We start from the raw sequence: 941 nt of genomic DNA, 5'->3' as shown, positions 1-941 counted from the left end.
CATCTAACAGTAGAATGGCAGGAAGTAAATCAACTACAAAGAAAAATAGGCAGTAAACTAAATGACATTCATTAGCACAGAACTCCCAAGCTCTACAAGTTACTGGATCTTTTCGCTGGGCTTAAAAATGAATGAGAAAGAAATATAATTAAGACAGGTTGTGTAAGTTAATGCACACGTTCAAACTTCAACTTTTTAATGTAACGTTCAAACTTCAACTACAGCAAGTTATTAGTCTTGTTATTTAATCTAAAAATTAATGAAATGGGAAAATTACTGAAAAACACAAAAGAGTAAAACAGGAGGGAGATGGAGAGTGTGCAGCAGCAGGGCAGAGAGCGGAGATGGGCATTGAGTCACACGATGATACTGAAACCTGCAGGGAGACATCAGTGGGAGAAAAGAAGATTGGAGATGATAAGAATTCCTAGAGTGCTTGAAATTTCTCTTTTTTGAGTCAGCATTGCAGATGAAGATGCAAATCCAAGCAGTGTGCAATAGCAGTGTGGAATGTGCCGAACACCCGCTGCTCACACTGCATTTAAAACCCCACGTACTTGCTCCTAATAAGGCCTCTGATGACTTAGACAGTAAACAACTGGACTCCTGTGTGTAGGAACAAGGGTAATTTGGTGACCAGGCCTTGTGGAAGAGAGCTATGAAATGCCTTATCAAGCTATGACCTACAAACTGTACTGATTTGCACAATGAAAGGAATGAAAACTTAGGCATAGACTTAGAACGCACAGGCGCCGTAGGTGGGTGTAACACTGTTCTGAGGCCCCTTTTACGAAGACGTTCTAGCAGGCGCTTACGAGCGTCTTATCTACAACAGATCACCCCAGAAACGCCCCGGGTGTGGGACAACCCCTCAGCGCCCACACCACCCCCAGGCGCCCAGTGGGGCGGGCCAATGTGGCGGGCGGGGCGTTCCGCCGCCG

Source organism: Tympanuchus pallidicinctus, unplaced genomic scaffold (assembly GCF_026119805.1).
Source record: "Tympanuchus pallidicinctus isolate F22 unplaced genomic scaffold, pur_lepc_1.0 scaffold3, whole genome shotgun sequence".
NCBI lineage: Eukaryota > Metazoa > Chordata > Aves > Galliformes > Phasianidae > Tympanuchus > Tympanuchus pallidicinctus.
Note: the sequence above shows the minus strand (reverse complement) of the source record.